Raw genomic sequence first — 11,487 nt, 5'->3', positions numbered from 1 at the left:
CAGGCCGCGTTATCTCACTGACGTTCGGATGCTGGCTGAGCCCTTACGGTACCAAAACAGACAGACCCACCAGGAGGGAGGTTTAATGCACTGCTGTATTTTGATGCCGGGAGCCATGCCTTGTACACAAGGTTCTGGGTAAACAATGGTGACAGTGTCAACCACTATGGGCTAAGCACACAACCAGCTACTCCGCCAAATACCAAGGACAGACTTCAAAAGGCAAAAACAAGCTGGCATTCTCTGGTGGGTCTGCAGACTCAGAGCCAAGCAGTTGCTGAGCAAACATGTCACCAGTGCCTCCTGTGACAAAAGAAGAGGCACTGGTCCGGGGGCTGGGGCAGGGCTCCAGGCTTCCACTGCTCACCCACCATTTTGTCCAGGGGGAGATGTTGGTCCCTGCTTACGTTGCACCGATGTACCGACATTGACTGACGCCTGGGGACTGAGCAGGAGGTGACAGGTGACGGGAATGGAGCCAGCCTGGGAGTGGCACGGTGCTGGCATCTGTGTCCTCAGCTTTGCCCAGGCCAATACATCTGCCAGCTCATCTACAAGAAGCAGAAGGGGAGAAAGCAGTGTAGATCACGGGGCCCTGTGAGGACAAGTCCTGGTCATGGCCACGACATGCCTCGCCCCTTCCTTAAGATATAGAGGTATGTCCGGGGAGGAAGTGAAAATTCATCCAGAGCCCGCCAGGCACCACAAGCAGGTGGGACTCGGGTCCCCTGTGCCTGTCACTCACAGGACTGGTCTGGACTTTCTTTTTATCAATTCTCTGGCATCTTCTCCTCTAACTTACCAACAACCAGAAAGTAGAATCTGATTTTAGACTCACAGAGAATCGCAGAAAACCTCCTCCACATCAGGCCCGGCAGCACGTGCCAGGCCCTCCGACCGTCACCTGTGGGACCGCCATGAGCCCTCTCCAGACTCAAGGCCCGAGGCCGTAGGTCGGGGGGGCACAGATTCCCACACTCTCCCCAGCAAAGGGGGACCACCTCTCGGCAAAGGCATCTCACCTTCTTCTGCCCAAGGGACATCTCGATAGATACACAGGGAAACAGAGCAGAATGTGGGGGGGTAGGCAGCCCAGAAGAGCTCGTCTGCACTTCCAAGGCAAAGTGGGTCCGTTGACCTAATCACAGGGACAAAGTGAGGACGAATCTTTCCCTGCTGTGCCCCATGCTCCGTGACACGCCTTTCCCTGTGTAAGGAGCTCATTTGGAAGCCCCTGGCAGTGTTTCTGTTGTCCTAAATTGGCATGGTGGTTGTCAGGCAGGGAGAGAGGGCCTGAGCCGTGCAGGTGCTGGACCTGGGAGGCAGGAGATACTGGCTCCACTCCCAGCTCAACCAGCACCTCATTCTGCGTCTCAGGATTCAGCATGACATCTATAAGCAAAGGAATGAGACTGTCCCAAGACATGCTGTCCAACAGGAATGAAATGACAGCCATGTAAAGAAAGTTTCCCAGTTGCCACATTTAAAAATGTAACCCCCCCAAAAAAAACCCTAGAAACTGATTTTAAGAACATATCTTACTTATTCTACAGTATGTAAAATACTATCATTTTGACATGTAATCAATAAAGAAAGAAACAACATAGTTTACATTCTTTTTACTAGACAAGTCTCAGCGTCTGATGTGCATTTGACCTACAGCACATCTCAGCTCAGAGCAGCCTCCTCCCCAGCTCTCCTAGCATCAGTGGCTTTGGCTACTCTATTGGACAGCAACTCCAGGGGTCACACCAGGGTAATTGGCTGAAAAGCGGGAGTAAGTGTCCATAATAACCCTAAAAGAATCTCTCTGAAACAAATGCGGATTCACTTTTAAACGTCTGAAAACCGGCGGGATTCACCTCCCTCACGCCTTGGCTACAAGACAGCCCTCCTCCTTGCTGATCCCTTTCTGGATGTAGGGAAGCAACCCTTCATATAGCCAGGGTGGCCGGGCATCCAGGTAGACTTTCCTGCTCTCTGTGTCCAATCCCACAAAGTCCTCCTTCTCAAACAGGATGTAGAGAAGAAGGATCTTATCCCCAGTCTTGTCGGATGCACAGTCCAGCCACTTGGACTTGAGCATGATGAAGAGAGACTCAGTGAAGTCCTCGATCCTCTTCTCCACCACCCTGCAGTCCTCGTAAATTGAAGGCCACGTCGGTGCGTGGCTGCTCGGGCACCTCCCCATGCAGCACAAAGACAAAGAGCCGAGAGTCATAGAGCGTGGTGCCATACAGCTCCTCTGCACGTGGAGCTTCTCTAAGGTCTTGGCCAAGAGGCAGTCGGTAATGATGACAAGGCCCACGACCTTGCGGTGGGTCTGGAAGTCGCTCCACCCATTCTAGGGCGCATAGTGGTGACTCTAGTGGATACAGAGTGCCCACTGCGAGCCGCAAGGGATGATCTGCCTCACCAAGGAGATTCGCTTATAGATGCAAAAGAAATTCTCCTCTGAGATGATCCCCACGGGTTGGACCACCACGGGGAGAGTCTGGTGGTCCTAAGCACACTGCACGTAGTCAGGGATGTTCATGTTGCAGGCCCTGACGAGAGGGAAGAGGAGACCGAGGTACATACTGTGCTGCGGGCTGCGGGCCTCACTGGGTTGCGGTGACCTGGTGTGTACCAGTCAGAAGGCAGGGGAAGCCCAAGCAAAGCCGTGGGTACAGTTTGTCCTCAGCGTCTGCACATGGCTACCGCAGCTCGGATCACATTACGCAGCTTTTGGTCTAGGCTTCCGCCCTCTGCAGAAAAGGGTCATTTCTTGTTTTCTGTTTCCAAGCACCTAGCCAGGCCCTGATGCAAAGTCAATGCTCAAAACTGCTGAATAAAGGAATGAATAAAGGAACTGCTTCCACACCCCTCAGCAGGATATAATGCAAAGAAACACAGTAGGATCAAAAGACCTGGATTTCAACTCCAATTTATTTGAACTCCTAAGCTGCAGAATACTTGATAAGAAAACTTGCTTTGGGGAGGAGAGTACAGTTCAGTGGTAGAACACATGCTTAGCATGTATGAGGTCCTGGGTTGAATCCTCAGTACCTCATTTTAAAAAAAATGAAACAAATAAATTAACCTATTTACACCCCTCAAAAAATATTTTTTGAATTCCAAATTCAAGAAAAAATAAACACCTTGCAATTGACACAACGTTGTAAACATGAGTATACTTCAATTAAAAAAAAAATCCTTGCCTTACAAGAATATATCTGGATTATGGAACTTTACAAATGTAAAATGCCTAGGTTACCACCTGCATAAAAAGAAGGAAATGTACAAATTTACTATCCCTCATTTATCAGCTATATTTCCTTTGGGGGGTTTATAACCTCTCAGAGCTAATTTTCTCAGATTAAAAAAAGAAGGAAACATTACCGGATTCTCCATAGTGCTGAAGAATGAGATAAACCTTTGATAACATCTGACCCACAGAGTTTACTCAATAAATGCTTGTTGAATGAATGAATAAACAAGCAAAGTGAATGCTGCTCCGTGCCACAGAGCATCATGTTGGTACTGCCTGGAAATTCCAAGCCCACGTTTCACCCGACTCTACACTAACCATGGGTGACCTGGGCAGGCCTGTGTTCTCCTCTTAACCCCAGTTTAATCATGAATAGAAATGAGGGCAATAACACAAACCTCAAAGGGTTAGAGAGTCATTACTGAATTGTATCCCAACTTTGCAAGATGGAACCTTTAAAGAAATTTGGGCAAAAATTCCGTAGGCCCTCTCCATATTATCTCTTACAACTACATGGGAATCTACATTATCTCAAAATTAAAAAGTCTAATTTATTAAAGAGGCTATTGAGGTTAAACGTGCTCACTGTCTCAAATAAGGAACACACAGTACAAATAGTTCAATGCCCAGCCCATGAGATACACTCCGTAAACATTCCCACTGAGCCCACTGGTCCCTCCAACTTCGGAGCACGATGATGTGTCCTCATGGCCAGAGGCCCCTGCACCTGAAACTAACAAAGCTAATGGTCCCCACTTTCAAGAACCCCTGCCACCACCGTAGGACTAATTTTGTACTTGTAATTTTTTTCTTTATATTAAATAGAAAAACGTAATTGCATAGCCTTCAGGCCACCAAAAGCTGACTACAGAGATCATGATGGCAGCCCTTCTTCGTGAAACAATAAAATGAAAAGCCATTTCCACAAGATCTCTGTGTAAATCTACTAGGGAACTTCATCCTGGACTGAGAGGAAGAGGACCGGAGGATGAGGGGGCAATCTGCGGCACACAGACCCATGGGCCACCTGTCCCACGATGGAGTTTAGACCCAACACTCACCCTCAAGGAACTTCAGAATAGACACAAGACAGAGTGCTGTGGACAAGATTTTTTTTTTTTTTTAAAGAAATCCCTTATTCCCTCGCAGGATTTGTTTCTACTGAGAAACAAATTTCTTATGTGTATAATGTTTCACAAAACACTTAAATTATTATCACCCCAACTTGACGCATTAAGAAACTGAGGGAGAGAGGTTTATCACATTGTGCAAGATTAGAGAGAGGCAAAAAAAAAAAAAAGATAGAGAGAGGCCACGTCGGACACCGTATTTAAACCCAAGCCCCTGTTCCAGTGCTCACACTAGAAAGTGGGATATACTGCCCCTTTCCTGCCCTCTCCCTGCAATAAATCTCTGAAGACTCTTTTGTGTGCCACCTGGAATCACAATCACTTCAATTTTCCACAAAGAGCTATGTCACATTTTGGATGTGTCAAAATCTATATGTTGAATGGGAGGAGAGATTTGTATTTTCTGTTTCTCAAAGGAAACATGGCTTAAAAGAAACTGAAAAGCACTTTTCTAGTCTATGTCTTCATTGTGCAGAGAAGGAAACGGAGGCTCAGAAGAGATGAGGAAAAGGCCTTATTAACAAATATTGCCTCAGCGCAGCACCAAGCCAGCCTTGGGCACTTCTGGGGGAGGATCTGGAAGGCCCAGGAGAATGAGTCTTAGAAAACGGAAAGAGAAGAAGCATACAAGGCCCCGTCTCTACACCATCATACCATGAAGTTCCACCAAATTACCCAGTATGTGTGCAGCCAACATTAATGTGGGATAAACAGGTTATAGAAACCTGGAAGTCTCAACCATAGTGGAAATTCCAACATTTACTTTGTTTTTTTTCCCAGTTCAAGCATCAGCTCAGTGGGCACTCTGTACCAAGCACTACACGAGGCCTGGGGTTCTCCCAAATACACAACTCTTATATCACGTGAGCAAACCACACACAGGCCCACCAGAAGGAAAATGCCCACAGATAAGGTGGAATTACTGAAACTGAAAGCAGCCAACCAGCATATATTACTAGCAAAAACGGTGCTGCTAGAAATAGACTCATGGACATAGAAAGCAAACTGTGGTTAGCAGGCAGGAAAAGGGGGATTAACAGATACACGTTAATAAATATAAAATAAATGACAAGGACCTACTATATAGCACAGGGAACTATATTCAATTTCTTGTAATGAGTTGTACTAAAAACAAACTAAAAGATATATAGATACATATGCATATGTTTATAACTGAATCTCTGCTGTACATCTGAAACTAACATTCTAAATTGACTACACTTCAATAAAAAATAATTTTAAAAAATAAGTAAAAATAAAAGCAACGCCATTTAGAAAAAATAAAAGAATACTCTGATCCCCTTAGCTGTAGGTGCTGGAGAATTCTGGTTACAAACACCAAGTCCACTGGATCACTCCAGAACTGGCTGTCACTCTTTCTGACCATCAGAGAGTCACTTGGCTACATTGAGTTTATTTTCTCTTCTGTGAAAGGCTTCAGTTTGCAACTAACGATGTATAGAATCTCATCATTCACAAACCCAACAATTAATGAGGACTTCCCATGGGCCAGGCTCTGGAAATATGAAAATATAGGGTCCGAGATATATTCATGGGTAGAAGAAATTTATGCCATAAAGACATTAATTCTTCTTGCTTTGATAGACTGATTCAATACAATACTGTTTAGATTTCCTACCAGAGTTTTTATGGGTAACAAGATAATTTATGGTCAGGAACAACCAAGAATCTTCTTTAGAACCAGCACTGGGAAGGGGTGGATAGGTCAATCATTTCCACTGGTCTTTCTGAAGTGATGAAAACGTTCTGGAATATTAATGGTTGCACCACTGTGAATATGCTAAAGCTGCTGAATTGTAGCATTTAAGTGGGTGGACTTCATGGTGTGTGAACAATATCACAATAAAGACGTTAAATGAATAAATATTTCTTGACAATTATTTTTCCCTCTATACAACTAGTCTGCCCCACAATTTAAGAAGAACCAAAAAACCAAAACAAACCAAATTTTGCCAGGAGCTCTTTAGGACTGCAATGTCCCTGAGTCTCCAACGCCTCTGGTGGTGCTGTTCCTGTTAACACACCCTAGCTGGGCTGGGCTAGTTAGGGACTGTAACTATCTTTTTAAGATCGACGGTCACACGTTTCACCCTGGGAGAGGGAAAGATGGAGGATGTCACAGCCTCATGCCTTCAGCTCATTTTTAACTGAACCAAGCCTTGCTTTCAACACTGTAATCCCTATCACTATAAAAACAGTGACATCATCAAGCACAGCCATCATAACACCTGAAAGTGTTCAAGGTACTTACCTGGGGCAGAAACACTGAGGGAGGAGACGGAAACTCCCTCAGGACTGACGCTCCCTTTTCCCGACTCCACCAGCAGAAGCTGGGGTTCACAGCCGGAGGCTCTCAGCCCGGGGAGGAGCGCCCACAGCACTGAGCTGGCCCCCAGGGAGAGGGGAAGGGAGACGAGGGCAGCCCCGGGGTCGCGGGGCAGGGAAAGCCGGGGGGGGGACGCGGGCATTAGCCCCGCTCGGAGGCCAGCCCCAGCCCCAGCCGCCCGCCCCCATCCGTGTCCGCAGACCCCGCCCGCCCGGGACACAGCCCTCCCAGGGGCAGGGATGGGCCGGCGGCCGAGGAGAGGCAGCCCGGGAGGAGAGGACTCGAGGGCGGGAGAGGGGAAAGGGACTCCAGGCGCGGACTCAGGGGAGCCCGGCTGGGGCGAGAGGCGGCAGGTGCACACCTGGCCCTGGACAGCTGTGGCCGTGGCGCCGGGGCAGGAGCAAAAGTCCTACCAGGCGAAAGAGCTGAGCAGAATTTGGGGCCGATCCCATGCTCTGAGCTGGAGCTTCCAACCCTCGTTCCAGCTGGCACCGACTGCGCATGCGCAGGAGGGCCAGCGATCCTCTCTGGGTTCTGCGAGAGAAGGTGGGGAAGCGAGGGACGGAGAAGATGGGAGGAGGAGGGGAGAAGGGGAAAAGTGGGGGGAGAGACATGGACAGGAGGAGCAGAGAGAAGGCAGGGATCTGGAGGTTGGAGGAGATTAGCAGAGATGGAGAGAAATAGTTTTAACGATGGGGGCATCCTGAAGGAGGCAGCAGTTCTGCCTCTGCACACTTCTCTAACCCTTCAAGGCCCGCAGCTCATATTTTACTTCCCTGGTCCAGCCCTCCACCCAAGGCCTCTGCAGGACCCCTACGGGGATCACACCCGTTGCCCCAAAGTGGAGCTGGGTTTCCTTTTGCTCTGGGAACCAAGCACCCGCAGGTGTTGTTGCTCAGAACTACCTTGTAAAGTGTACCTATTCCCCTTTTACACGCTGGGACATAGGCAGGCAAGATCTCTGCTTTACCTCCACTCTCCCAGGTGTTGTACTGGCGGGGAGCGGGAGGTACAAGGTCAGATCCCAAAAGGAGCATACTGCCTGAGTTTTGGTGCATAGTCCCCATCCTTCCTGAGTAAACCACACCCCACCCTCGGGGAACCATCAAGGGCACACAGTATGTCCCTGGGTGTGGGATAGCTGCCCTCAATTCCAGTGCCCAGCTTGCTAGGAAGATAGGAGTGTTACTGAGTCTAAATTCATTCTCCTTAGTGCAGGACAGGCCAGTAAGTTGGGAGACCAGGTGTTGGGGCATGGAATAGCAACTTTCTGTAGACCTAGATGGGAAAGTAATGTCCTGGAAAATCATCTCCCCAAGTCAGAATTCAGGCTCCTTTCCTACGAGCTTGGTTTTTGCAATCTTCTTGATATAGGAATTCTTTGTTGTTAGAATCCTTTGTTCTTGCAGCTATCTGCCTGGGTCAGATCCCTGTAAACCACCAACAAAACAAACGTTATTTTCTATTATGTAAATTCTTATCTTTATATGAATGGAAAAGTGTTAAATATCCTTAAAGGTCAGAGCCTTCAAAATAGGCTGTCCTGTATATTTTTGGCTCTAGGCAACATTGTTTTACAAGCAAGATGAAGCCTAGGAGACAGAGCACAGGGTTAAAGTCAAAGGAACAGATCTATTATGGAGTCAGATTTGTTCTTTTCTATTACCAGGGCAGAAGACACTTGAGGATTTAAATCCCTTTAAGTTAAAAATAAGTAATACTTTAAAGGAATTTACATACATATGTCGGAATGTGCATAGCATATCTGGAAAACACACAAAGGATTGTAAACAGTGGCATCTCCAGGGAGGGCTGAAAGAAGAGAGGATGAGGGAAAACTTCTTTCACTTGTGTAATTTTGTGCTCTGTTTGAATTTATTTAACCACATGCATGTATTTCTTTTTCAGTTAAAAAATGTGTAATGGAGCAAAGGATTAGCAAGCTCAGCAAATAAAGCAGCCATGGAATCACTGAGCTATCAATTTTGATTTAAGCCAGGAAGCAATTATTGACTCTCTCCTATGTGCCCAGTGCTGTTTTAAGACTTCTTTTATTTTTTTTTTATAAAATAATAAAGTGCTATTCCTCACCCCTGCCCATGGCTGGTGGAAAACCAACTGAGTTTTTATTGAGTTGTTTTCCAAGAAGTAGAGATCAGTTATAAACAGAACACATCTTCAGGGCAAAAAAGGCGGAGTGGTTTACCAGCAGGCCAGATAGCTTTGAAGGTTTTTCAACAGAGGCACACAGAGGCTGAGAGAGAAAGCCTCCAGGACCCTACGAAAAGCTGCCCAAACTGCCTTCTCCATGGCACTACTGAAATAGGAAAGAAAAAATCTGACTCCATATTAGATCTGTTCCTTTGACTTTAACCCTGTGCCCTGTTTCCTAGGCTTAGTCTTGTTGGTTCTGCACCTTTTGTAAAACAATGTTGCCTAGAGCCTGAAATATACAGGAGAACCTATTCTCAAGGCTCTGACTTTGAAGGATATTAACACTTTCTATTCACATAAAGATAACAAGTTACAGAATAGAAAACAACATTTGTTTGTTGGAGGTTTACACGGATGTGACCCAGGTGAAGAGCTGCAAGAACAAAGGATTCTAACAACAAAGAATTCATACACCAAGTTTGCAACAACCAAGCATTCCCACTTCTCATTTTTAATATAAGAAGAGCCTGAAATCTGACTTGGGGTGATGGTTCCCCAGGACATTATTCTACCATTTCTCAGCTGGCTTTCCAAATTAAAGTCGCTATTTCTTGCCCCAAAACCTGGTCTCCTGATTTATTGGCCTGTAATGCACGAGCAGAACAAGCCTGGACTCGGAAACACAGACATTGAAAGTACCCATTTGGTATATTAAATGACCTGTTTCTTCTCATCTTCCTGACGTTTTATTCTCTTGAACACTCCTGCTATGTTTATGAAAAACCTGTCATGTGGACACATTTCCACCTCTAGCCACTACCCTTCCAGGTAAGAACTGATGCCAAGAAGGCAATGGAAGTTGCTAGAAGGTATTACCTGGACAAAATAGAGCAGAAGTTGGTTCTGGCTGATGTTCAAGAGCAGGCTGGAACACCTGACAAGATGTTATAAGTACGGAGAGACAGCTGGGCACCAAAGGAGAAGCTTCTAAACTTCCATGAGGGACTTGTTGGATAGGAAGGAAAAGTCCCAGACTATAGCTAGGATCCCACCACGAGCTTCCTGGGCGAGTCTGGGCAAGTAATTTAAAATCTCTAGGCCCATGCTGTCCAACATGGGAGCCACCAGCAGCATGCAGTAGTATGAAGTTATTCTGTAGCCAGACAGAATTATAAAAAGACATTTTATTGCATAGGCCCAGCAGGTATAATATTTAAAAACGTTATTGGTTATCTTGACCTAACGAGTTATTTTTGTATGTGTAGGTTTCTGTGGTTTGTAAGGCCGGTGACTAATGATTCCGTTACAGTGAAGTATTTTGAAATTATAAGTTACTAGACACAGTATCCTCATATCACAGTTGAAAAAACTGATCCACATAAGCAAGATGATCTGACTTATTAGTTATGAGCAGGGGCTCTTGGGCCAGCCTGCCTGAGTATAAATTCTCACTCTGCCTCCAGGGGGTTCTGTGTGAATCTTGGACAAATTATTGTTGTTTTTGTTGTCGTTGTTATTATTTGTGCCTCTTTTTCCTTACCTTTTAAGTAGCGAGGAATATGTGGACTCTATCTCCTACTGTGTTGGCAGGATTAAATGAGTAAACGTCTGTGCTGCCCACTTCCCTGGGTTTCAGCATTCTCCAGGCAATCAGTGCCAAACTCAGAGGCATTCTCCACTGTCTTCGTCAGTCTGGGATGCTGTAACAAATTACCGCGTGTCGGGTGGCTTAAACAACCAGCATATTCCTTATGGTTTGGAGGCTGAGACTTTCAAGGTCAATGTATCCTTGAGAGGATTGCCAGCTCGAAGATGGCTGTCTTCCCAATATCTTCATATCCCAGAGAGCAGAGAGAAGCAAGCACTCTGGGGGCTTGTATAAGAACACTAATCCCATTCATGAGGGCTCTACTCTCATGACCTCATTTTATCCTACAAATCACCTCCCAAAGGCTCCACCTCGCAATACCATCACCCTGGGAGATGGGGTTTCGACATACGGATTTTGAGGGGATGCAAACATTCAGTCCACACATCGGCTAAGTCTCCCCAACATGCAGTCATCAAACCTGTAGCTAATATCAAAGTAATATTTATATCTCTCTGCCCATTTCCATTCCTACATCCACTATCACTGAAGCCCTGTTACATTTTATTCCTTATTTTTCTGGTAGAGATTTAATTGATTCCTCTAACTCCAATGCTCCCCTCGCTCCAGTCTGCTTAACAGCCCTGCCAGGTAAGTCTTCCTTAAAACACCTTCCCATTTCACCTGGTTGTTTTTTAGGTGTAAATGTCAGAATCCTCTCCACACCCCATCCTATACCTTTAATCCGTTACAATACGGCTAACTATGTTATTTTCCTCTTACCAATGTAAGAAATTTCCATAAGCTTAAGAGCTTAAACCAGCACAGATTTATCAGCTTATGGCTGTGGAGGTCAGAGATCCAACACAGTCCTCACTGTGCTAAATTCAAGGTAGCAGCAGGTTTCCTTCCTTCTAGAGGGTCTAGAAGAGAATGTTTCCTTGTTGTTGTTTTTTTTTTTCCAGTTTCCAGAGGTCACCCACCTTCCTTAGCTTGTGCCCCACGACTTCCTCCATTT

The 11,487-nt window shown here is 46.0% G+C and overlaps 1 long non-coding RNA gene across 1 annotated transcript; it reads right to left on the bottom strand.

Annotated features, from left to right (window-relative positions):
- Window positions 1–239: 239 nt before the first annotated feature.
- LOC135323029 (uncharacterized) lies at window positions 240–11,201 on the bottom strand. The gene is made up of 3 exons (XR_010384113.1): window positions 10,422–11,201; window positions 7,141–7,371; window positions 240–551 (listed from the first exon to the last, which is right to left on the bottom strand). It is a non-coding gene; the product is annotated as an uncharacterized LOC135323029 (long non-coding RNA).
- Window positions 11,202–11,487: the final 286 nt, after the last annotated feature.

The sequence above is a fragment of the Camelus dromedarius genome, chromosome 15 (genome assembly GCF_036321535.1).
Source record: "Camelus dromedarius isolate mCamDro1 chromosome 15, mCamDro1.pat, whole genome shotgun sequence".
Lineage (NCBI taxonomy): Eukaryota > Metazoa > Chordata > Mammalia > Artiodactyla > Camelidae > Camelus > Camelus dromedarius.
This window is presented reverse-complemented; position numbering and strand designations above follow the sequence as displayed.